The sequence below is a fragment of the Bubalus bubalis genome, chromosome 19 (genome assembly GCF_019923935.1).
Source record: "Bubalus bubalis isolate 160015118507 breed Murrah chromosome 19, NDDB_SH_1, whole genome shotgun sequence".
Taxonomy (NCBI): Eukaryota; Metazoa; Chordata; class Mammalia; order Artiodactyla; family Bovidae; genus Bubalus; species Bubalus bubalis.
This window is the reverse complement of record NC_059175.1, coordinates 6,279,295-6,306,259: the sequence shown is the minus strand read 5'-3', so window position 1 is coordinate 6,306,259 and position 26,965 is coordinate 6,279,295.

Sequence of the window (26,965 nt, the reverse complement as noted above, 5' to 3'; positions counted from 1 at the left end):
AGTTTTGTTAACATCCATTACCACACATTGTGTAAAAATTTTTTTCTTGTAATGAGAACTTTTAAGGAAGGTCTACTCTGAGCAACTTTCAAATATATAATACAGATTTGTTAACTATAGTCACCATGATGTGCTCTATGACTCCACGACTTATTATTAATCTTATACCTGGAAGTTTGTACCTTTTGACCACCTTCACCCATTTAGATCACCTCCACCTTCCACTCTTGGTGACCAATCTGTTCTCTGCCACTATAAGTTCAATGTTTTGTTTTTAGAGTTTATATGTAAGTGAGATCATACAGTATTCATCTTTCTTTGCCTGGCTTATCTCACTTAGTATAATGCCCTCAAGGTTCATCCATATTGTCACAAATGGTAGGATTCTTTCTTTTTATGGTGGAATAATATTCCATTATAGATAATATATATATATATTATAGTGGAATTATATTCCATTATGTAATATATTCTAATAATATAATAATTATAATATATGATAATATAACAACATTCCATTATATATATTATATAATGAGATATAACTGACTTTTAACATTGCATTAGTGTTAATATTGGAGAAGGCGATGGCACCCCACTCCAGTACTCTTGCCTGGAAAATCCTATGGATGGAGGAGCCTGGTAGGCTGCAGTCCATGGGGTCGCTAAGAGTCGGACACGACTGAGCAACTTCACTTTCACTTTTCACTTTCATGCATTGAAGGAAATGGCAACCCACTCCAGTGTTCTTGCCTGGAGAATCCTAGGGATGGGGGAGCCTGGTGGGCTGCCGTCTATGGGGTCGCACAGAGTCGGACACGACTGAAGCAACTTAGCAGCAGCAGAAGTAGCAGTGTTAATATATATAATATATATAATGGAATATATATATATTGTATATATATATAAATAAACATATTTCCTTTATTCATTCATTCACTGATGAACACTTAGCTTCTGTCCATGTCTTGACTACTGCAAATAATGTTACAATAAAAATGGGGGTGCAGATATCTTTTTGAGATAGTGATTTCATTTTCTTCAGGTAAGTACCAGAAGTGGAATTGCTAGATCTGTTAGTTTTCATAAACAAGCTGATTAGTTCATTTTCTTAGCTTCCAGAGGCAGGTATGTTCTGGAATGTGCCGCTAACTCAGTTTTGCTGACTCCTAGCATTGATTAACACAGGGACAGGGAATTATGTTGATTTCAATTCTCTTCCCACTAATAAATTAGAAAATCCTCCTTGAGAGCAGGAACCTTATCCATCTTGTTATTCCTATTTGCTTTTAAGTGCCAAGAGCCTAGTAAGAGTAAGGGCCTGTTGTGTAATAGGTATTTAATAAATACGTAATAAGTTAACAAATTATTACTATGTCATTAAAAGCTGTTGGAGGTCCTAGGCAAGACACTTCACCTCTGCAAAATAAAGACGCATACGTGCTGTCACTTCAGTTGTGTCTAACTCTTTGTGACCCTATGGACTGTAGCCCACTAGGCTACTCTGTCCATGGCACTATGCAGGCAAGAATACTGGAGTGGATTGCCATGCCCTCCTCCAGGGGATCTTCCTGACCTAGGGATAGAACGACATCTCATATCTCTTATGGTCTCCTGTATTGGCAGGCAGTTTCTTTACCTTTAGCGCGACCTGGGAAGCCTGCAAAATAAAGATAAATATAAATAAATTTATTGAGCACCTACCATTTGCCAGACAGCTTCCTAAGTGCCAGTGATCCAAGAGTGAATCAAATCTACTTTCCATTCTCATGGGGCTGATACCTCAGTGCAGGAAAGACAGACAATGAGAAAGCTAACAGATGGAAAATACCATATGTCATCACTTATATGTTGAATCTACAATATGGCACAAATGAACTTATCTATGAAACAGAAACAGAGATGCAGATAAAGAGAACAGATTTGTGGCTCCCCAGGGACAAGGAGGTGAGGGGAGGGATGAATTGGGGGTTTGGGATTAGCGATGCAAACTGTTACATTGCTGTTGTTCAGTCGCTAAGCTGTGTGTGACTCTTTGCAACCCTATGGACTGCAACACTTTTATATACAGAATGGATAAACAGGGTCCTATTGTATAGTACAGGGAACTGTATTCAGTATCCTATAATAAACTATAGTGGAAAGAATATGAGAAAGAATATTTATGTGTTTGTATATATATGAAACTGAACCACTTTGCCATACATCAGAAATTAACAACATTGTAAATCAATTATACTTCAATAAAATACATTTTTAAAAAGAAAGCTAACTAACAAAATCATTACAGATTGCATAAGTCATATTTGTGTGTGATTCTTTTTAGGAAGCCAGATAGTCCTTATTGAGAATGAGTCTAGAGAAAAGTTACACTCCAGTGAAAAATCACCAAAGAGATGGTTTGCTTAAATTATGTTTCCTTATTGTTTTACTACAAAAGCAACGTAAGCTTGTTCCCCTCTAGGCATCTGCTGGTTGGGAGCCCTTTCACGTTGTTCTAGGACTATACAAATATAGATAGATAGTGAGTGAGTGAATGAAAGTCACTCAGTCGTGTCTGACTCTTTGCGACCCCATTGACTATACAGTCCATGGAATTCTCCAGGCCAGAATACTGGAGTGGGTAGCCTTTCCCTTCTCTAGGGGATCTTCCCAACCCAGAGATCAAACACAGGTCTCCTGCATTGAAGAGGATTGTTTACCAGCTGAACCACAAGGGAAGCCCAAGAATAATGGAGTGGGTAGCCTATCCCGTCTCCAGGGGATCTTCCTGACCCAGGAATCGAACCGAGGTCTCCTGCATTACAGGTGGATTCTTTACCAACTGAGCTATCAGGGAAGCCCATAGATAAATAAAATTTTATTCTGTTCTGTTTTCAGTAAGTGGACCCTCACTTTCCACACAATACTGTAACTTGCTTTTTTTTCACCTAATGATTTATCATGAACATTCCCTCCAGGCAACAGATAGAGATCTTTATCTTTTCTTTCTTTTTTTTTTTTTTTTGAGATCTTTATCTTTTCAATAGCTACATAATGGTCCAAAGGTAAGGGCTAACTCTCCAGGTTTAACCAGTCTCTACTGATGCTCACTGGGGGATGTTACACAGGATTAATGCCCCAGCTCAAAAAAGTCTGACTCAATTATTTTGCCTACTTTGAAGCAGAGCAAAACACACTTGTCTTCTCAGGTGATCACACTCAAATAGCTGGTGTTAGCAATCAACTTTATGACAGAAAAGAAAGCCCAGAAGCTAACCTTGGGTCAGAATCCTTTATTATTTAAATTTGATTTTCTTTTGACTTGGATTCTTAGTTTCAAGAAAAGAAAACCATCTAGCACAAGCATGACATGATTCCATATTGACATTAATAGTTAGGGTATGTGACTGACGCTTCCCTTGGAAATATCAGTGTTTCAAATATTTTTAAAAAGAGATTTGCCTTTGAACTGAATGGTGATTCATGGCAATATTTGCCAAAGGATGTAAATGAAGGGGATTTTTGTGCTGGGTTTTAAAATTTAAATGATGGTAAAACTCAATCATTAGAAAGGGACTTTTGCTTGTTCATTTTAAGAAAATTCTGACAGTGTTCCTTTTTCTCAATAATTTGTAATATTCATTTTTTGACCATATCCTTTCCTAAACTTTTCAGATGACCCTTCACCTGGTCTCAGTCTGAGAGCTTTTAAAAAGATTTCTGGAAATCTAAAATCTAAAACTTATTGTTTTCAGGTACTCTTGGGCTCCAGGAATCCCAGGGTGAGGCAGTACTAACATTTTTTCAAATTCCCAGTTGACTCCCATTAGCGGCAAACAATACAGTGTAAGGATGAAGTATCTTCATTCTGGGTACTGAGTCCAGGCTCACCTCCTGACCCTGCGTCCTCTTAACTGAAACCTGGGACAAGTCCTTTAGCATTTCTGTACCTCAGTTTCCCCATCAGTAAATCAGAGAGAATGAGGAAGCCGTGGTGGGAGGGACACTTTGGGTGTCCAGGGCTTACAAGGAAGGAATGTATCCAGAGTTCCTGAAAGTGAAAGTGAAAGTGAAGTCGCTCAGTCGTGTCCTACTCTTTGCGACCCCATGGACTGTAGCCTCAGTCCATGGAATTTTCCAGGTAAGACTACTGGAGTGGGTTGCCGTTTCCTTCTCCAAGAGTTCCTGACCTCACCCATAACTTGTAGCTGTCCTGATCATGAATCAAACATAGTCTCTGATCTCCATAACTTACACTCTAGGGGAGAGAGATTTGGAAACAATGAATACCGCAGATGGATGAGGAAAAAACACATAAGAAACCCACAGAAGCTCATCAGAGGTGCATGGAAGGCTGATATGTCCAGCTGTGTTGGGAAGTGTAGGTAAGAACTCACAAGATGGAGAAGGTGGAAGTGTGTGGTGGGGAGAGGGGGCGGGGGTGGGGGCTGGAGGGAGGTCTAACATCCCCAGGGAAACCGATTAGGAGAAAGCACAGAAGTGTGAATGCATACGTAGGCTAGGGAAGGGCGTCACTTAGGTTGAGGACATGGTGCAAATGAGGCAGGAGATAAATGGGCCCCAGACTGAATGGCAGGACATTGTCCCCTGTGGACAGGTACTCCAAGATGAAGAGAAGGAAGCGTTAAGCTCTGCCCAGATAAGAGACCACATATTTCTCATTCTCAAGGTCAAGGAGCCCTTCTCAGCTACACATGCATAGAAAAGCTCCTTGGAGGTCAAAAAGAGAGTCATGTCAACTTACCCACAGGCCTCTGCTAGAATCTTTCTTGGCTAAGAGATGCATTGGCACACATGGAAGGACCCTGACATATACCAAACATGAACTCAGAACCTGGCAAGCAAGATGACTGGCCAAAGGAAACCCACAAGAAATAACCCATATAAGTGATTTAACTCAAGTCAGTGATTTAACCCATATAAGTCTTACCATGAGGGCAAGACTCTCTCTGAGTCTGCCTGTGTGTCTATCCACATGTTACCCTTTTCCTGCTAATGAACACTGTATTGCTTCACCACTTTCTATCTCTATGCAGAAATTCATTTCTATACAGCATTGGGCCAGGGCCTTGTCACTGCTTTATTGGCTAGGGTTCAGCACCCACACTGCTGAGACCTGACTTCCAGTCTCTGGCCAGGAATCAGCATCCTGCTTCAAGTCGCTTCAGGATGAGGCCATCCGAGAACAGAAGGTGGTAAAAGGCAAGAAAATTCTGTTTTGGGGACAGACTCGGGTTGGATCTCTGCTACCCTGTTAAGGCAGAGCTGTGCAGTCTCCCAGCCACGTAGACTGCCATGGCCGCTGCGTGGCCTCAGATCCCACGAAGAGGCGTTAAGGTAACTGTGAGTGTCCCTCTCCAAGCTTTAAGTCTCTCCCTGACAGAAAGAGGGCACTGGGCCTGCCTTACCTCTCAAACGTTTGCTCCCAGTCCTAAAACACTTCTGACACTGAAGGGAAGCTGTTTCCACTTACAAATGTTAGGAGGGAATCCGGCCTTTCCGTGCTGAGGCCCAGGGTGAGACATAACGGTGATTTACACACCATAAACTTTTGTGAGTTTTCTTCACCTCAGTGGTCTGATATTAAACAGGCTCACGGGGGAGCCACAGTGACTGGCTTTTCTGGGCAGGGCAGCAGTAAGCTATGAGAAAAGGAGAGGAATGAGACCGACAACCAGCAGACTCTGGTCTTCAGACTCCTGGTTATCCCTCGATCTGAAGTGAAAGTGTGAGAGTGTCAGTCGCTCAGTCGTGTCTGACTCTTTGCGACGCCATGGACCATAGCCTGCCAAGCTCCTCCCTCCATGAGATTCACCAGGCAAGAATACTGGAGTGGGTTGCCATGCTCTCCTCCAGGGGGTCTTTCTGACCCAGGGATCTATCACACATCTCTTATGTCTCCTGCATTGACAGGTGGGTTCTTGAGCACTAGCTCCAGCTGAGAAGGCCCCTTAGACAGGGCTAGCATCTTCCAAAGGCTTGACTGGGGCTGGGGTTGGAAGATCCATTTCCTTTTCTTACTTTAAAAGTAATCTATCCTCCCCCTCCTTTTTTTTTTTTTTTAAGGAAGTCTTCTTATCTATGGCTTTGTATTTATTTATTTATGGTTGTGTGGCTTGTGAGATATTAGTTCTCAGACCAGGGATAGAATCCGTGCCCTCTGCATTGGAATCACAGAGCCCTGACTACTGGATCACCAGGGAATTCCGAGAGGACCCATTTCTAATGAATAGTCATGCACATAGCATTGATAGGAGGCCTCAGTTCCTCTCCATGCAGGCCTCTTCACAGCTACGTAAGTGACCTCATAGTGTGGTGACTGACGTTCTCCAGAGCAAGTGATCCAAGCGGCCACAGTGGAACCTACAAGGCCTTTTCAGTGTATTAATAGACTCACAACGTCTACCCTATCCCCTCCATCATGTACTCTTAGTCACACAGACAGCTCTGGGTTAACATCAGGAGGAAGTTGCAGAAGAGTGTAAGTGGCAGAGAGCAAGGGTCACTGAGGCGAGGGGAGGGATGCCGTCTTGGAAGCTGGTTACCACGGCCAGCTTATAATCGAAGTTCTTCACTTGCCTGTTTATTCCCAATTTATCTCTGGCTTTGCCTCCATCCCTTCCGGTTTTTGCAGTTTCATCCATTAGCTCCTATAGCTCCTGACAGTTTCTGCTCTTTCGCTGCCCTGATTTAAGGTTCATCTTTCCCTTCCTCTGACAGTTAAAAATAAATTATACCCTTGGCAATAATAAAATGGGGATTTTACACCCACCTCCATGAAACTGTTGTGTAATAAATGTATCTAAAGTGCCTAGTGCAGCACCTGGCTCATATTAGGCATGTAATAAATGCTAATGGCTCTTTTTATGATTGTTATTATTATTATTTCTATCACCAGTATTAACTCCGTCATTATCAATACAATTATGCCGTTATGAACTGCCTTGTGGAAAGTCTAGCACAGAACCTCACTTTTGTAATAGGTAAGGAGATGGTCATTTTGATGAAAATCTGCCTTTCCTTTCTTCCCCCATCTTATTACCTTTCAACACCCAGTGTTGCAGTCAAAGGAAACTATTATCAGACCCCAAAAGCCTCAGAAAATAGCCTTTATTTTTACTGAAGTCTTTTGAAGAGCAAGTAAGGAAGGATGGAATTACATGCCAGAGCCCAAACCACATCTTCTAAAACCTCTCTCCAGACACCCCTCCTTTCCAAGCCTCAGCCTCCCGGCAGACTCTTCTGCAAGTCTTTGCTTGCCACTCTCTTCCAAAACTCTCCTGTCCTTTCTCCCCTGAAAGTCTCCCCTGTCTTCATACCCTCTTCCACCTAAGCCTTCAACTTGCCTGATCTCTTTTCTACTCAAAGATTTCAAAGGAATAAAATGGAGAGGCATGTTTAAAACATTTCCAGCAATTCAACATCACTGCAACATCCAAGCACTTCCAAGAAATCACTTTATAATCGCTTTCCTAGAAATTCATTTTTATTGTAGTTTAGAGAAGAATGGATTAGAAAAGAAGAACCAAAAACACAAAAACTGATCCTTCACCAAAAATAATTTAAGATACTCTGGAGTTCCTAAGGAATACTTGAGTTTTATTTCAAAACCCAATTGTCTGCTGCCTCTAACATCTGACTCCTGCATAGAGGCAGGCAGCCCATGAACCTGGGTTTGAGTTCCAGTCCAAAGCTTACTTTTATTTACTCTCACTTTCCTTATCAGTAAACTGGAAGTCATAATGCCTACCTCCACATAATCTGAAGATGGAGGGGGCAGTGATCTTTAAGCACAAACACAGTGTCAGATGCTGAGAACTTGCTCAATAAATAGTAGCTCTTAGCATCCTTGGAAATGTTTATCATGGACTGGCAGAGGAAAATAACCTTGTTAAATGGCTTCTGTTCCTAAGACACATCCAATAGAGCTGTCTCATTTACAAATAAGGCTCAGGACTTGGCTGAAGAGAAATATATATATATATATGTATATATATATATATATATATATATATATATTCAGAGAGACGGAGAAGGCAATGGCACCCCATTCCAGTACTCTTGCCTGGAAAATTCCATGGACGGAGGAGCCTGGTGGGCTGTAGTCCATGGGATCGCTAAGAGTCAGACATGACTGAGCGACTTCACTTTCACTTTTCACTTTCATGCACTGGAGCAGGAAATGGAAACCCACTCCAGCGTTCTTGCCTGGAGAATCCCAGAGACGGGGGAGCCTGGCGGGCTGCCGTCTATGGGGTCGCAGAGTCAGACACAACTGAAATGACTTAGCAGCAGCAGCAGCATTTAGAGAGAGGAAAAAAAGGAGTTCTTGGGTTATTTGGGGAGATAGAAGTGTCAATTTAAAGTCTGATGTCACTGCTTGGGCAGTACTTCAATTTTCAGCCTTTCAATGTCTTAATCTTTAAGAAGGTTATAATAATACTATTTATTTCACAGAGTGGTGGTGGAGAATTCAGTTAGTGGATAGATGTAAGGCTCTTGGCAAGTAATGGAGTGTGAGTGATTTCTATATGCCTATATGATCAGGCATAAAGGAGCTGTCATTTTAAGGAATAAATTAAATGATAGGTACTCTTCCTCTGAATCCCCAAAGCACCCTATTGCCATGTGAGGGCATCCTCATAGCAACTTCATTATCAGAGACCCATTGGTATGAGCTTGTGGAAGGAAGTGTAACCACTGGAAAGTGGAAATATTCACTCATGAACCTGCCACTTAATAATCTGAGTCTTGCTCAGACATGGCTTCCCACATAGCACAAGCTCCCTGGGTGCCCAGAGGGTCATCTCTGACACCTGTCCTGCGTTTTCACCTAGCGATACAATGCAGAAAAGATGCAGGGCTGCAGGAAGTCAAAGAGAGTGACATTGGCAACAGCTCCAGCCATTCATCAAGGCTTTGACAAAGGGGAATGTGGTGGTGTTGGAACAACTTGCAATGAATGAAAAGATCTTTCTAAATGATAATGTTTCAAAGGGGAATAAATGTGAATATTAGCTGATTAAAAATGATGCTTAGACAGATGAAGCCCTCAAATTTCCTAACAAAACTCATGTTCTCTGTAATATCCTTTGATAGTCAGATGTGACCTGAAGAATGCTAAAATACAACATCATTCTTCAGTGTATAGAATGTATGCTTCACTGCAGTTATAATTGATGTATTGTTGAACCTAAGATTTTTAAAACTCTGTTACAAATTTGCATTTCATTTTCTAAGATGAACTCCCAGTCACACTCTTTGTTTCACTATAACTTCTGTGAAATTCATGTTCCCTATTTTAATGTATCTACATAAGTGGCCTTCTGCTGCAGTTTGTCCAGGAAAAATGAGAATCTCTCTTTTTAAAAAATTTCACTGGAGTATAGTTGCTTTACCACATTGTGTTAGCTTTTACTGTACAGCAAAGTGAATCAGCTAAACATAAACCTACATGCCCTCTTTTTAAAATTTCCTTGGAAGGAAAGTTGTGACCAACCTAGACAGCATATTAAAAAGCAGAGACATTACTTTGTCAACAAAGGTCCATCTAATCAAAGCTATGGTTTTTTCAGTAGTCATGTGAAAGTTGGACTATAAAGAAAGCTGAGCATGGAAGAATTGATGCTTTTGAACTGTGGTGTTGGAGAAGACTCTTGACAGTCCCTTGGATTGCAAGGAGATCCAACCAGTCCATCCTAAAGGAAATCAATCCTGGGTGTTCATTGGAAGGACTCATGTTGAAGCTAAAACTCCAATGCTTTGGCCACCTCATGAGAAGAGCTGACTCATTTGAAAAGACCCTGATGCTGGGAAAGATTGAAGGCAGGAAGAGAAGGGGATGAAGAGGTTGGATGGTATTACTGACTCAATGAACATGAGTTTGGGTAAACTCCCAGAGTTGGTGATGGACAGGGAGGCTTGGCGTGCTGCGGTTCATGGAGTTGCAAAGAGTTGGACACGACTGAGAGATTGAACTGAACTGAACTAGGTCATCACAGAGCAGTGGGTAGAGTTCCCTGTGCTATCCAGGAGGTTCTCATTAGTCATCTATTTTACACATAGTATCAATAGTGTTGGAAAGGGAAATGGCAACCCATTCCAGTACCCTTGCCTGGAGAATTCTGTGGACAGAGGAGCCTGGTGGGATGCTGTCCATGGGGTCACACAGAGTCAGACATGACTGAAGCGACTGAGCATGCTTGCATGCATTGGAGAAGGAAATAGCAACCCACTCCAGTATTCTTCCCTGGGGAATCCCAGGGACAGAGGAGCCTGGTGGGCTGCCGTCTATGGGGTCGCTCAGAGTTGGACACGACTGAAGCGACTTAGCAGCAGCAGCATCAATAGTGTACATATGTCAATCCCAATCTCCCAGTTCATCTCACCTCCTCTTCTCCTGTAGGTGTCCATGCATTTGTTCTTTATATCTGTGTCTCTATTTCTGCTTTGTAAATAAGATCATCTATACCAATTTTTTTGGATTCCACATATATGTGTTAACATATGCTGTTTGTTTTTCTGACTTACTGCACTCTTAGAATCTCTTTTTCTGTATGCTGGTTTCTGATGTGCCATCCCCTCTACTTGGGATGCTCCCTGCCCCCTCACATCCTCAGGATCCTCGCTGCTCCCTTCTTTAGGTCTTTGTCAAGTATCTACTTCTCAGGAGACTCCTGGACCTTCCTTTACAAAAAAGCCTCCTATACACTAAAGCATACATGCCCACTCACCCACAACCACACATGCACTCACATCCCCCACACCTCTACAATCAGATACTCCTCACACACATATACACCCTTACACATACCCGCACACATACATGCCTGTGCGCACACACACAAAACTTTTACTCACTTATCTATTCTTCTCTATGCCTTTATCTTGCTTTTTGTTGGTAACATTTATCACCTCCTGGAATGTTAAGTATATTTTCCCCAGTTATTTGTTTATTATTTGCTACAAAATCAGGAACTTGATTTGGTTCACTATTTTATCCCCAGTAGTGGGCAAGGAGGAGGTCCTCAATATTAGTGGGATATATATCCTGTTGATATATATCCTGAGAAATCTGCGTGCAGGTCAAGAAGCAACAGTTAGAACTGGACATAGAACAACAGACTGGTTCCAAACTGGGAAAGGAGTATGTCAAGGCTGTATATTGTCACCCTGCTTATTAAACCTATATGCAGAGTACATCATGAGAAATGTTGGACTGGATGAAGCACAAGCTGGAATCAAGATTGCTGGGAGAAATATCAGTAACCTCATAAATGCAGTTGACACCACCCTTATGGCAGAACTGAATAGCCTCTTGATGAAAGTGAAAGAGGAGAGTAAAAAAGGTGGCTTAAAACTCAACATTCAGAAAACTAAGATCATGGCATCTGGTCCCATCACTTCATAGCAAATAGATAGGGAAACAATGGAAACAGTGAAAGACTTTATTTTGGGGGGTTCCAAAATCACTCCTGATGGTGACTGCAGCCATTAAATTAAAAGATGCTTGCTCCTTGGAAGAAAAGTTATGACCACCCTAGACAGCATATTAAAAAGCAGAGACATTACTTTGCCAACACAGGTCCATCTAGTCACAGCTATGATTTTTCCAGTAGGCATGTATGGATGTGAGAGTTGGACTATAAAGAAAGCTGAGTGCTGAAGATTTGATGCTTTTGAACTGTGGTGTTGGAGAAGACTCTTAAGAGTCCCTTGGACTGCAAGGAGATCCAACCAGTCCATCCTAAAGGAAATCAGTCCTGAATATTCACTGGAAGGACTGATGCTGATGCTGAAACTCCAATCCTTTGACCTCTTGATGAGAAGAACTAACTCATTGGAAAAGACCCTGATGCTGGGAAAGATTGAAGACAGGAAGAGAAAGGGGACGACAGAGGATGAGATGGTTGGATGGAATCACCGACTCAATGGAGAAGAGTTTGAGTAAACTCCGGGAGTTGGTGATGGATGGAGAGGACTGGTGTGCTGCAATCCATGGGGTCGCAAAGAGTCGGAAATGACTGAGGGACTGAACTGATATCCTGCCCATGAATGGATGGATGAATGGATGCCTGGATCCCAGAACTCAGGGCATTTTGTTTGAAAAGGTTACTTAACCCCCTTCACACTGATGGTGCCTTGAGGGCAGGGTCTATGGCTCCGTTGTCCTTTTTCACCAGTTCTTCAGGGTGCTGGGCACTGAGGTTTTCCACAAACACCTGCTGGGCTGCAATAAAGTCCTAGCAAAGTCTCCAGATTCCAACTTCTGAGTGTCTTCAAAGCCCCGGTCCCAAACCCTGACATCAGCAGAGGTGCAGCCCCAGGCCTGGGGTTTTTGCCAGAAGCATCTCTTTGTTGTAAAAGCAAAACAAAAGAACACACACCACCGTGGAAATTCCAAAGTAAACGCTCCTCTCTGCAGGCTGGAGCGGGTTGGGTGGGAGTGAAGATGCAGAGGCTACAGGAGCGGCTGCCCGGAGCCCCAAGTTTGCAATGTTGGAGCTCTGCTCCAGTTTTATTAAAAATGCCAATCTAACGAGCCTGCGTGACCAGCCCATGAAAAGTGGCGTGCTGTGTGTGACCAGACCCGCTCCTGAGGCTCTAAATTGGTTCAAGATGTGGGGGCGGCGGCGAGGGGCAGTCAGCTCCGCGCATCCCCCACCATTGCTCCTCTGGGGAGAGACTTGGCCACAGGACAGTGGGAAGCTTGGGCAGGCAGGCTGGTAACCAGTTTGCTTACTTCATGTACAAGTATCAGTTCTTCTGGTGGCATCATCCCCATGTGGGCCTTGATGGGGCTTGCGGTGGGGAGCAGGCCTGCCCCTGCTCTCTGACCACAACCAGGTACTCAGCTCAGAGGCGTGGCCTGCCGAGATCCTGTCCCACCCAAGCCTCATTCCCAGCTATCCTTCGGGACTCCTGCACCAAGCCTGTGGGTCATCAGGTCACCAGACCTGTTTCAAACAGAGAAAACCGAGCTCAAAAAGCTAGTGTCTCACCGAAAGCCATGCATCAGAGAGGGACTATAGCAAGATGTGAATGTAGGCTGCAGAGAGATCCTTTAAAACCAAAGTGCAGGTCGAAAGGAGCCATGTGTAATTTTAAGACTAGGGAAAGAAACTCCTTCTCTTTCAGTGTAGGAGATAGTATGAAGAAATGGTGACATGAGGGGCTTTGGAGACTGTGCCCGTCCTGCCCATTTGTGTGCTACTCCGGCTGCTTCAGTTTCCTCATCTGTACCCCAAGTGTAACACAAAACCCACCTCACTTGTGTTTATGAAGATCCACTTAGTGCCCGGCACAGAAGAAGCTCTCAAATAAATAGTGTGACTATTATTGCAAATAGAAGTTATTCCATCCTCTGAGATTCAGGAGAGATACAGGGAAAGATAAGTGGGTATAAGGGTATGAAATGTGAAATGTCAGACAGCCTAGTGTCATGGGCAAATCACCTCCTCTGCCTGTCCCTCGCCTTCTAAGTGTTACAGTCCTAAGTGGTCACTTTCGTCTTGGTGTCCCTGCCGCTCTTGGCACAAACGTCTATGATGGCACTTAGTATTCCTTCCGTTTACCAGCCCCAGGGCCCAGGAAACTGCACCTTCACCCATACAGAGAGCAGATAGCCATCACGGGCTGGGTCTCCTCACCAGGGTCTGTGTCGAGCCCATTCTCTGAACCATCCCATCTAAGCGTCACAGCTCCCTTGTGACCAAGTCCTTCATCAGCCCATTTTAGAGGAGGGATCTAAGATAACAGACATCCTAAGTGACTTGCTCAAGAACAAATATCCTGTAGGAGGCACAGCTGGGATTAGAACCTAAATCAGGATATCCACCACTCCATGACAGATGCTTAATGAGTTAGTGGAAAAACAGGGAAGAAGAGAGAGGAGGAGTTTGACAAAGGAAGGCGGATTTGCACAGGAATGGTTCAGATGGTAAAGAATCTTCCTGCAATGCAGGAGACCTGGGTTAGATCTCTGGATCAGGAAGATCTCCTGGAGGAGGACATAGCAATCCACTCTAGTATTCTTGCCTAAAGAATTCTTTATACAAAGGAGCCTGGCAGCCCTAGTCCATAGGGTCACAAAAGAGTAGAACTTTTTGGAGGAACTAACACTTTTTGGTGGAACTAATCACTTTGGACAAAGTCTCCAAATCACTTTGTCCAATCACTTTGGACAGGATAGTACCAGTACATGACTATAAATAGAGACTCACATCTCACTTAGAAAAAAACATTTCAGTGTGTGTGTAGGTTTCACTTTCTTGAGTCATACTTAGCAAGTTCACCCTCTACCCTTAATATTTCAGAGAAACCTCTGGAGGAGTGACTATAAATATGAGAGGAGAATGTTGCACACTTTGCCTGATAGTCTCCTGGGTTTCCCATTTTCCATCTTTTATAATCTATGGGATCTTCAGAACTGTTTGCCAGTTAAACAACTGAGGAACTACAGCTTTGTCCTAGGAACCTGATTTCCTCCTTAGAAATATGGGGCTTTGGGGGCATAAATACAAATATACATACACATACATGCACCTTGTTTTCAGTCACTAACTCATGTCTGACTCTTTGCAACCCCATGGACTGCAGCATGCCAGTCCTTCTGTGACCTGGACTATTCTCCCGGAGGTTGCTCAAACTCATGTCCATTGAGTGAGTGATGCTATCTAACAATTTCATCCTCTGCCAACTTCTTCTCCTTTTGCCTTCAGTCTTTCTCAGCTGCAGGGTCTATTTCAATGAGTTGATTCCTCCCATCATGTAGCATCGAGGTATTGGAGCTTCAGCTTCAACATCAGTCCTTCCAGTGAATATTCAGGGTTGATTTTCTTTAGGATTGACCGGTTGGATCTCCTTGCAGTCCAAGGGACTCTTAAGAGTCTTCTCCAACACCACAGTTCAAAAGCATCAATTCTTCAGCACTCAGCTTTCTATATGGTCGAACTTTCACATCCATATATGACGAATGGAAATAACATTCAGTTCAGTTCAGTTGCTCAGTAATGTCCGACTCTTTATGACCCCATGGACTGCAGCATGCCAGGCTTCCCTGTTCTTCACCAACTCCCAGAGCTTGCTCAAATTCATGTCCGTTGTGTCAGTGATGCCATCCAGCCAACTCATTCTCTGTCACACCCTTCTGCTCCTGCCTTCAATCCTGCTCAGCATCAGAGTCTTCTCCAATGAGTCAGTTCTTCACATCAGGTGGCCAAATATTGGAGTTTCAGCTTCAGCATCAGTCCTTCCAATGAATATTCAGGACTGATTTCCTTTAGGATGGACTGCTCGCATCTCCTTGCAGTCCAAGGACTCTCAAGAGTCTTCTCCAACACCACAGTTCAAAACCATCAATTCTTCAGTGCTCAGCTTTCTTTATAGTCCAACTCTCACATCCATACATGACTACTGGAAAAAACATAGATTTGACTAGATGGACCTTTGTTGGTAAAGTAATGTCTCTGCTTTTTCATATGCTGTCTAGGTTGGTCATAGCATTTCTTCCACGGAGCAAGCACCTTTTTATTTCATGGCTGCAGTCACCATCTGCAGTGATTTTGGAACCCACCCCCAACCCCCCCCCCAAAAAAAATCTCTCACTGTTTCCATTCTTTCCCCATCTATTTCCCATGAAGTGATGGGACCAAATGCCATGATTTTAGCTTTCTCAATGTGGCTTTAAGCGAGCCTTTTCACTCTCCTCTTTCGCTTTCATCAAGAGGCTCTTCAGTTCTTCTTCCCTTTCTGCCATAAGAGTGGTGTCATGTGAGGTTACTGATATTTCTCCCGGCAATCTTGATTCCAACTTTTACTTCATCCAGCCTGGCATTTCGCATGATGTACTCTGCATAGAAGTTAAATAAGCAGGGTGATATTATATAGTCTTGATGTACTCCATTCCCAGTTTGGTACCAGCCTGTTCCATGTCCAGTTCTAACTGTTGCTCCTTGACCTGCATACAGATTTCTCAGGAGGGAGGTCAGGTGATCTGGTATTCCCATCTTGTGAAGAATTTTCCATAGTTTGTTGTGATCCACACAGTCAAAGGCTTTGGCATATTCAATAAAGCAGAAGTAGATGTTTTTCTGGAACTCTCTTGCTTTTTCGATGATCCAACTGATGTTGGCAATTTGATCTCTGGTTCCTCTGCCTTTCCTAAATCCAGCTTGAACATGTGGAAGTTTACAGTTCACGTACTGTGGAAGCCTGGCTTGGAGAATTTTGAGCATTACTTTGTTAGCATGTGAGATGAGTGCAATTGTGCAGTAGTTTGAGCATTCTTTGGCACTGCCTTTCTTCGGGATTGGAATGAAACTGATCTTTTCCAGTCCTGTGGCCACTGCTGAGTTTTCCAAATTTGCTGGCACATTGAGTGCAGCACTTTCACAGCACTTTTAGGATTTGAAACAGCTCAACTGTTCCATCACCTCCAGTAGCTTTGTTCGTAGTGAAGCTTCCTAAGGCCCACTTGGCTTCACATTCCAGGATGTCTGGCTCTAGGTGAGTGATCACACCATCGTGGTTATCTGGGTCATGAAGATCTTTTTTGTACAGTTCTTCTTGCCACCTCTTCTTAATATCTTCTCCTTCTTAGGTCCCAACCATTTCTGACCTTTACTGTGCCCATCTTTGCATGAAGTGTCCCCTTGGTTTTTCTTGTGTCCCCTCTAATTTTCTTGAAGAGATCTCTAGTCTTTCCCATTCTATTGTTTTCCTGTGTTTCTTTGCACTGATCAATGAAGAAGGCTTTCTTATCTCTCCTTGCTATTTTTTGGAACCCTGCATTCAAATGGGCATATCTTTCCTTTGTTCCTTTGCCTTTAGCTTCTCTTCTTTTCTCAGCTATTTGTAAGGCCTCCTCAGACAACCATTTTGCCTTTTTACTTTTGTTTTTCTTGGGGATGGTCTTGATCCCTGCCTCCTGTACAATGTCATGGACCTCTGTCCGTAGTCCTTCAGGCACTCTGTCTATCAGATCTAATCCCTTGAATCTATCTGTCACTTCCCCTATACAATCATAAGGGATTTGATTTAGGTCATACCTGAACGGTCCAGTGGTTTTCCCTACTTTCTTCAATTTAAGTCTGAGTTTGGCAAAAAGGAGTTCATGATCTGAGCCACAGTCAGCTCCCAGTCTTGCTTTTGCTGACTGTATAGAGCTTCTCCATCTTTGACTGCAAAGAATCTAATCAATCTGATTTTGGTGTTGACCATCTGGTGATGTCCATGTGCAGAGTCTTTTCTTGTGTTGTTGGAAGAGGGTGTTTGTTATGACCAGTGCGTTCTCTTGGCAAAACTCTGTTAGCCTTTGCCTTGCTTCCTTTTGTACTCCAAGGCCAAATTTGCCTGTTACTCCAGGTGTTTCTTGACTTCCTACTTTTGCATTCTAGTCCCCTATGATGAAAAGGACACCTTCTTTGGGTGTTAGTTCTAGAAGGTCTTGTAGGTCTTCATAAAACCGTTTAACTTCAGCTTCTTCAGCATTGCTGGTCAAAGCATAGACTTGGATTACTGTGATATTGAATGGCGTGCCTTGGAAATGAACAGAGGCCATTCTGTTGTTTTTGAGACTGCATCCAAGTACTGCATTTTGGACTCTTTTGTTGACTATGATGGCTACTCCATTTCCTCTAAGAGATTCTTGCCCTCAGTAGTAGGTATAATGGTCATCTGAGTTAAAACCACCCATTCCAGTCCATTTTAGTTCACTAATTCCTAAACTATTGATGTTCATTCTTGCCATCCCATGTTTGACCCCTTCCAATTTACCTTGATTCATGGACCTAATATTCCAGGTTCCTATGCAATATTATTCTTTAGAGTATTGGACTTAACTTCCATCACCAGTCACATCCACAACTGGGCATTGTTTTTCTTTTGGCTCTGTCTCTTCATTCTTTCTGGAGTTATTTCTCCGGGTTTCTCCAGTAGCATATTGGGCACCTACTGACCTCAGGAGTTCATCTTTCAGTGTCCTATCTTTTTGCCTTTCCATACTCTTCATGGGGTTCTCAAGGCAAGAATACTGAAGTGGTTTCCCATTCCTTTCTCCAGTGCAGAAAGGCCTCTATGTTGTCAGAACTCTGCACCATGACCTGTCTAACTTGGGTGGCCCTGTACAGCATGGCTCATAGCTTCATTGAGTTATACAAGGCTGTGGTCCATGTGATCAATTTGATTAATATTCTGTGATTGTGGTTTTCATTCTGGCTGCCCTCTGACAGAGAAGGATAAGAGGCTTATGGAAGCTTCCTGATGGGAGAGGCTAACCAAACTGATCACATGGACTACAGCCTTGTCAATGAAACCATGAGCCATGCTGTGTAGGGCCAACCAAGATGGATGGGTCATGGTGGAGAGTTCTGATAAAACATGGTCCATTGAAGAAGGGAATGGCAAACCACTTCAGTATTTCGGCCTAGAGAACCCCATGAAGAGTATGGAAAGGCAAAAAGATAGGACACTGAAAGATGAACTCCTGAGGTCAGTAGGTGCCCAATATGCTACTGGAGAAACCCGGAGAAATAACTCCAGAAAGAATGAAGAGACAGAGCCAAAAGAAAAACAATGCCCAGTTGTGGATGTGACTGGTGATGGAAGTTAAGTCCAATACTCTAAAGAATAATATTGCATAGGAACCTGGAATATTAGGTCCATGAATCAAGGTAAATTGGAAGGGGTCAAACATGGGATGGCAAGAATGAACATCAATAGTTTAGGAATTAGTGAACTAAAATGGACTGGAATGGGTGGTTTTAACTCAGATGACCATTATACCTACTACTGAGGGCAAGAATCTCTTAGAGGAAATGGAGTAGCCATCATAGTCAACAAAAGAGTCCAAAATGCAGTACTTGGATGCAGTCTCAAAAACAACAGAATGGCCTCTGTTCATTTCCAAGGCACGCCATTCAATATCACAGTAATCCAAGTCTATGCTTTGACCAGCAATGCTGAAGAAGCTGAAGTTAAACGGTTTTATGAAGACCTACAAGACCTTCTAGAACTAACACCCAAAGAAGGTGTCCTTTTCATCATAGGGGACTAGAATGCAAAAGTAGGAAGTCAAGAAACACCTGGAGTAACAGGCAAATTTGGCCTTGGAGTACAAAAGGAAGCAAGGCAAAGGCTAACAGAGTTTTGCCAAGAGAACGCACTGGTCATAACAAACACCCTCTTCCAACAACACAAGAAAAGACTCTGCACATGGACATCACCAGATGGTCAACACCAAAATCAGATTGATTAGATTCTTTGCAGTCAAAGATGGAGAAGCTCTATACAGTCAGCAAAAGCAAGACTGGGAGCTGACTGTGGCTCAGATCATGAACTCCTTTTTGCCAAACTCAGACTTAAATTGAAGAAAGTAGGGAAAACCACTGGACCGTTCAGGTATGACCTAAATCAAATCCCTTATGATTGTATAGGGGAAGTGACAGATAGATTCAAGGGATTAGATCTGATAGACAGAGTGCCTGAAGGACTACGGACAGAGGTCCATGACATTGTACAGGAGGCAGGGATCAAGACCATCCCCAAGAAAAACAAAAGTAAAAAGGCAAAATGGTTGTCTGAGGAGGCCTTACAAATAGCTGAGAAAAGAAGAGAAGCTAAAGGCAAAGGAACAAAGGAAAGATATGCCCATTTGAATGCAGGGTTCCAAAAAATAGCAAGGAGAGATAAGAAAGCCTTCTTCATTGATCAGTGCAAAGAAACACAGGAAAACAATAGAATGGGAAAGACTAGAGATCTCTTCAAGAAAATTAGAGGGGACACAAGAAAAACCAAGGGGACACTTCATGCAAAGATGGGCACAGTAAAGGTCAGAAATGGTTGGGACCTAAGAAGGAGAAGATATTAAGAAGAGGTGGCAAGAAGAACTGTACAAAAAAGATCTTCATGACCCAGATAACCACGATGGTGTGATCACTCACCTAGAGCCAGACATCCTGGAATGTGAAGCCAAGTGGGCCTTAGGAAGCTTCACTACGAACAAAGCTACTGGAGGTGATGGAACAGTTGAGCTGTTTCAAATCCTAAAAGTGCTGTGAAAGTGCTGCACTCAATGTGCCAGCAAATTTGGAAAACTCAGCAGTGGCCACAGGACTGGAAAAGATCAGTTTCATTCCAATCCCGAAGAAAGGCAGTGCCAAAGAATGCTCAAACTACTGCACAATTGCACTCATCTCACATGCTAACAAAGTAATGCTCAAAATTCTCCAAGCCAGGCTTCCACAGTACGTGAACTGTAAACTTCCACATGTTCAAGCTGGATTTAGGAAAGGCAGAGGAACCAGAGATCAAATTGCCAACATCAGTTGGATCATCGAAAAAGCAAGAGAGTTCCAGAAAAACATCTACTTCTGCTTTATTGAATATGCCAAAGCCTTTGACTGTGTGGATCACAACAAACTATGGAAAATTCTTCACAAGATGGGAATACCAGATCACCTGACCTCCCTCCTGAGAAATCTGTATGCAGGTCAAGGAGCAACAGTTAGAACTGGACATGGAACAGGCTGGTACCAAACTGGGAATGGAGTACATCAAGACTATATAATATCACCCTGCTTATTTAACTTCTATGCAGAGTACATCATGCGAAATGCCAGGCTGGATGAAGTAAAAGTTGGAATCAAGATTGCCGGGAGAAATATCAGTAACCTCACATGACACCACTCTTATGGCAGAAAGGGAAGAAGAACTGAAGAGCCTCTTGATGAAAGCGAAAGAGGAGAGTGAAAAGGCTCGCTTAAAGCCACATTGAGAAAGCTAAAATCATGGCATTTGGTCCCATCACTTCATGGGAAATAGATGGGGAAAGAATGGAAACAGTGAGAGATTTTTTTTGGGGGGGGGGTTGGGGGTGGGTTCCAAAATCACTGCAGATGGTGACTGCAGCCATGAAATAAAAAGGTGCTTGCTCCGTGGAAGAAATGCTATGACCAACCTAGACAGCATATGAAAAAGCAGAGACATTACTTTACCAACAAAGGTCCATCTAGTCAAATCTATGTTTTTTCCAGTAGTCATGTATGGATGTGAGAGTTGGACTATAAAGAAAGCTGAGCACTGAAGAATTGATGGTTTTGAACTGTGGTGTTGGAGAAGACTCTTGAGAGTCCTTGGACTGCAAGGAGATGCGAGCAGTCCATCCTAAAGGAAATCAGTCCTGAATATTCATTGGAAGGACTGATGCTGAAGCTGAAACTCCAATATTTGGCCACCTGATATGAAGAACTGACTCATTGGAGAAGACTCTGATGCTGAGCAGGATTGAAGGCAGGAGCAGAAGGGGATGACAGAGGATGAGATGGTTGGATGGCATCACTGACTCAATGGACATGAGTTTGAGCAAGCTCCAGGAGTTGGTGATGCACAGGGAAGCCTGGCATGCTGCAGCCCATGCAGTTGCAAAGAGTCAGACATGACTGAGCAACTGAACTGAACTGACTCTGGGAGAAACTAGTTCTTATTCTGATAGGTGGGGCCATACTCAGTAAATCTTTAACCCAATTTTCTGTTGATGGGCAGGGCTGTGTTCCATCCCTGTTGTTTGACCTGAGACCAAAACTGTGGTGGACGTAATGAAGATAATGGCAAAACCTCCTGCAGTAGGTCTCGTGGATGCACCGCTGTGCTCAATGCCCCTCACCCTGCAGAGGGCTCCTGTGGACTGCTGGAGACTCACAGGCAAGTCTGGGTCAGTCTCTTGCGGGGACACTACTCCATTCTTCTGGGTCCTGGTGCGCACATGGTTTTATTTGTGCCCTCCAAGAGTCTGTTTCCTAGTCCCCTGGAAGTTCTGTAATCAAATCCCACTGGCCTCCAAAGTCAAATTCCCTGGGGGTTCTCAGTCCCTTTGACAGATCCCCAGGTTGGGAAATCTGTTGTGGGTCCTAGAACTTTCTTAACAGTATGAGAATTTATTTGGTATAATTGTTCTGCCATTTGTGGGTGGTCTGCTCAGTGGTTCTATTGTGGGATTAATGGCAACCTCGTCTATTAGTATAAGAGGGCTTATGCTACATGTTGTGTGAGCCAGGTCTGCTGCACCCAGAGCCCCTGCCCCTGTGGTAGGCCACTGCTGATCCGTGCCTCCACAGGAGATACTCAAACACCATAGCTTTGACTATGTAGACTCTTGTAGGCAAAATGATATCTCTGCTTTTTAATATGCTGTTTAGCTTTCTCATAGCTTTTCTTCCAAGGAGCAAGCACCTCTTAATTTCATGGCTACAGTCACCATCCACAGTGATTTTGGAGCCCAAGAAAATAAAATCTGTCACTACTTCCACTTTTCCCCCTTCTATTTGTGTGAAGTGATGAAACTGGCTGCCATGATCTTAAGTTTTTTTAAGGTTGAGTTCCAAGTTGGCTTTTTCACTGTCCTCTTTTACGCTTATCAAGAGGCTCTTCAGTTCCTCTTAGCTCTCTGTCATTAGCGTGGTATCATCTGCATATCTCAGGTTGCTGAGATTTCTCTGGCAATCTTGATTCCAGCTTAGGATTCATCCAGCCTGGCATTTTGCATGATGTACTCTACATATAAGTTAAATAAGCATGGTGAAATATCCTGACTTGTCATACTCTTTTCCAGATTTGGAACCAGTCAGTTGTTCTATGTGTGGTTCTAACTGTTGTCTTCTTGACCTGCATACAGGTTTCACAGGTAAGGTGGTCTGACACTCCCATGCACTTAACTTTTTAAAAAAGATTCTTTTCAGGGATAATTAGCACCTGTGGTCTTGAAAGTAGTGAAAGCAACTCTCCATATTGTTGAGTAAGTGTGGCCAGGGTCACCCTGGAGGTTGAGAGGACAACTGCATACCCTATTAGTGCCTTCCCTACTCTCCCACTTCCCTTGAGGAGGGAACCATGGCTTTAATAAATATGGGTCTTTCTCTTCCTTTTGAGAACAGAATAAAAATCATCACAAACTTTGGGATAGAACTTTACAGTTGACAAAGGACTTTCAGATTCCTTGCTTGGGTCAATTCCTGGCTAGCCTGGGTGGTAGGAATCACATGCCCATTTCTCAGATGAGGAATATAGAGCTCTGAGACAAAATGTGTGGCCGGGACTGCACCTGGAGGAGCCCAAGCTGGACCTTGAGTCTGTTTACTGATTCACAAGCAGTCCCTTCCCAGGGATGGCACCAAGGACACTCCAAGGGCAGCTTTGGGCCAGCAGCAGTCTTGAGGCTCCAGAAAAACCTATGTAATTAAAACCCTTATATCAGAAGCATTTGGTTCCTTCTCTGATGGTCACATTTAGCAACTTCCTGGCAACTGGAAATTCACAGCCAGGTTCTGGTGAGTCAATCAGCTGGAGACAGCTTCCAGCCCTGCCCCATGAGGGGCTCACCAGACCTGTGTCCCCCTGGGGCTAATGTCCACCTCCTTGTCCCCCTCAGCAGAAACAATCAGGGTGAGTCCACTCTCCCCAACCCCTAGCTCTTTCCTTACTCCTCTTCTGGGTGCCATGGACTCCAGAGCATAAACCTGTTTTTAAATGCAAAAAAGAAAATATATTGAATTATAAGCACAACCAAAATACAGTTGTAAACATATTTTTAATTTCCAATAAATTAATATATATGCTTTCTTTATTTTTATTTCATTGTTAAATGATATCTAATACTGAACATACTTTAAAGTAGCAATGAACATAATGATATTATAAAATATCTGCAGAGGTAATATGACAGGAAAATATCTGTGATTCTACAAGTATCATAATTATCAAGCTTTAATGGTCTGTGGCTTACATTCATTGTAGAAGGAAACAGTTTTAGTTACAGGTTAGTGAAAATAGAGATTTTACTTTTCCACCATCAGTTCATGAACCCCTGGGTTAGGAGGGGCATGGGGTCTGCAGATCTCAGGTTAAAAAGCCATGCACACCAATTTTGTACTTGTACATCACTTTAATTCCCTGCTTACAGGTAGAATAGAGCAGTGGCTAGAAGCTCACCATATAGGTAGGCAACATGAGTATAAACTCCTGCTCTGTCTCCTTAGTAGCTGTGTGACACAAGTAAGTTACTTAGCCTGTCTGTTTCTCTATGTCCCATCCACACAATGGGTAGTAATAATAATTTCTACCTAATGACACTGTTGCTTTGCCCAGAGCCTGGCAAACAACAGTGTTCTATTAAATATTTTTCATTTATGTTGATTTTTTTATTTGACCTTTTAGAAAGCCCTACATGGCCATTATTATGTCCATTTTTCCATCTGAAGTAACTGAGACTCAGAAAAGGGAAGTTGTGCCCAGTATAACATAGGTTTTTCTAATTATGATACTGCCAGAGGAAAATTCCAGAAAGGTAGCCTTAAAAAAACACACATAAGTCTGGACAGTGAGGAGATACTAAGGAAAAAGACAAAACTATCCAACCATTTGCAGTTAGGTGATTTTTGGTGTCCAAATTAAAAAAACACTTTTTTTTCTCCTCAGGAGCTAAAACTGCAGTATTATTGACCATCTATCTGTACGCGTCACTATAAGCAAAGATGATTCTCCGTGTTCTCAGCAAACTAGAGTGGGGATATGGTAGCACTGCACTAGCCTTTCCTCTTGGGAAACCACCCCTCTCTCTCTCTTAGTCCATGAGATTCTGGTGTGGCAGCCCTCCCACTCCCACCACCCACCCTACCACGATCCAGATGAGCATCTTTCAAGTATCACATAAGACTCACACCAGAAGAAACAGGGTCAGATTTGTGAATTTAGTCAGAACATGAGGAAAATGGCCCTTTCCTTCTCTGGGGGTTTTTGAGATAGTAGCAGGGAAGCCTAGAACCATTGTTAGCCATATTTATCAGCATATGGGAAGAGCCTGCTCGACAAAAAATGACAAAACAATGGGAATCAGAGCTGAGGATTGATGAGATAACATCCTGGATTAAGCCATGCCTGAAGGCCATGCAAATGTCTCATTTATGTTTAATACCTTTTATTTTCTGTTTAATAGGAGTTGGTTTTCTGCCACTTGCAAACAAAATGATCTTAGCTTACAAAATCCCTTCCTTATTTTCTGATCTCTAACCTTCCTAGCTCAGCTCCGCAGGGTCCACTGTACTCTCCAACTCTTGAGACCTAAGCCTACTGCAGTTTCTTAGCCCATCATTCTGATGGAAAAGAGAATGTCTCAAATACCGCATCGCTCACCCTCCACCACCACCACCTCGTGGAACCATTTGAAGACTCCGGGCCCCAGAGAAGCCCCTGAGGCTGTGTTGGAGTCCTGGAGTCCAGTCCTGGCTCTCTGCCTTGGCAGCAGCGTGTCATGTCTGCGGTCCAGTTCTATATGGAGTTTGCCGGCCCTGATTTGGGGACTTCGGTTCTGTTAGTCCAGTGTCTGAGCACATCATACTGGCTGCCCACCAAGCCAATTGCTTTTCTCCCTGCTATTCCAAGGCAGATCATCAACATGCCAGCATCTTTCAGCTTAGTCATAGCCTGACTCATATCAAATTTTTGACACTGTTTCTATATCTGGCAAAGAAATGACTTGGAAAGTCAGACTTAGGGCAGACTATTAAACTGAAAATAAATTCCTTATGGGGATCATTTAAACCTAAGCCATTACAAATCCCAGCTATAAGAAGACAGAGGGCTAAGACTTTTTAATGCCCTGACAGTTAAAACAGTCGTTAAAATTCAGCCTGATTCTCTAAGCCATGATTTTAAAGTCCTATTGGGAAAACACACAAGGACAGAGTGGGTTTATGCAGTGGTGGGACAATTATGGGAGCAGTGAGAGCAAATAGTGAGCTTTCTTCTCCCAGCTTCAGGGAGGTACAGCTGTGCAGCCTGAAGGGTCCTGCAATGGAGAACTGACTGGCTGTCCCTAAACGCTTCTTTCAAGATCAGTTCCCAGATGCAACCACACTTGGCTCAGAATAGCTTGAGGAAGAAGACAAACTCCCCTTCCCGTGCACAGAGAAAGATACAAAGTTCAGAGGACAGCGGTCACAGGTCGGTGACAAGTGTGAGGCTCTCTGGGCCAGGAATTTAGCCCTTTGCACTGCCTCGGATGAGGCCCATCTGACAAGGAAAGAGTCAGCCCCCCGGGGGAAATCCACTGATTAGAAATTACAATGGGCAAAAATGACAATAACCATCATCTGCCGAACGCTTACTCCATGCCAGGCACTCTTCTAAGGCATTAGGTGCGTCATCTCAGCTAAACCTCATAATAACCCTACGGAATCAAGATAATATTAACCCCGTTTTACACATGAGGAAGCTGAGGCTTAAAGAGGTCAGATTCCTGCATTAGTTATTTATTGCTATATTAAAAGTTTCCCCAAAACGTAATGGCTTAAACCAATTTTATATTATCTCAAAGTCTCTGTGGGTCAGAAATCTGGAACCATCCTAGCTAAGTAGAGGAGGGGGGAGGGGGTGGGTTCTCTCCAAAGGTGTTGTCAAGATGTTGGCCAGGACTGAGATTAGCTAAAAGCTGGAAGGTCCACTCTCAAGATGGCTCACTCCATGGCTGCTGGCAGGAGGCCTCAGTTCTTCACCAGATGAGCCTCTCCACAGGGCTGCTTGAGTGTCCTCTCAACATGGCAGCCACCGTCCCCAGAGTAAGTAATCCAATAGAGTCTGGGAGGAAGCCGTAGTGCCTTTTACATCTTCATCGCGAATGTCACGCAACGACACTCTGCCATGTTCTGTTCATTAGAAAGCAGTCACTTAGTTCACATGAATAGAGGAGTCAGCTGTATTTTTTGAATAATCGAAGTTTGTGAACATATTTCAAAACTCCCAGAGCACCTATCCAAGATCACAGTATGGCTGAGCCAGTGGACAATCCTCTGCTCTCAACAAGATCATTTTGCCTCTCAGGAAACAATGAAAGAAAAACCTTCCTCCTATGTATGCCTTTTAGAAAAGGCAGAGGAACCAGAGATCAAATTGCCAACATCCGCTGGATCATTGA